The following is a 408-nucleotide window of genomic DNA, read 5'->3' as shown; positions in this document are numbered from 1 at the left end:
CCCCCACAAACGAAATTCGATGTAACCATATCTTGGGTTTTATATATTTTCATGATAGTTTAATGATTGTGAAAACAGCTCAGTTTTTCATGTAAATGGTATTTATTAGATTCAATTTTCTAAGATTTCTTGTGTGTAAAATGTAAATTTTGTCCTAGGAATGTGCCCAACATAATAAAAAGAAAACGTAGCACATCGTGAGACAAGAACAAAACCCACAGTCCGCACAAACAAATAATAGGAAGCAGGGACACAACAAAACAAAAAAGTTACTAAACAGCAGCAAGGGGGTAATCAAATGCCCCGCCCTGCGCAATGACGCTGATGCCGCCATACTGGAGTACTTCCAGGAGGAGGAGATCCCAGTTTCTGAGGTGCGACGGATTTTGTCCAAGAAGAACAACAAGC

This window comes from Mizuhopecten yessoensis, unplaced genomic scaffold (assembly GCF_002113885.1).
Source record: "Mizuhopecten yessoensis strain PY_sf001 unplaced genomic scaffold, ASM211388v2 scaffold10751, whole genome shotgun sequence".
Lineage (NCBI taxonomy): Eukaryota > Metazoa > Mollusca > Bivalvia > Pectinida > Pectinidae > Mizuhopecten > Mizuhopecten yessoensis.
This window is presented reverse-complemented; position numbering follows the sequence as displayed.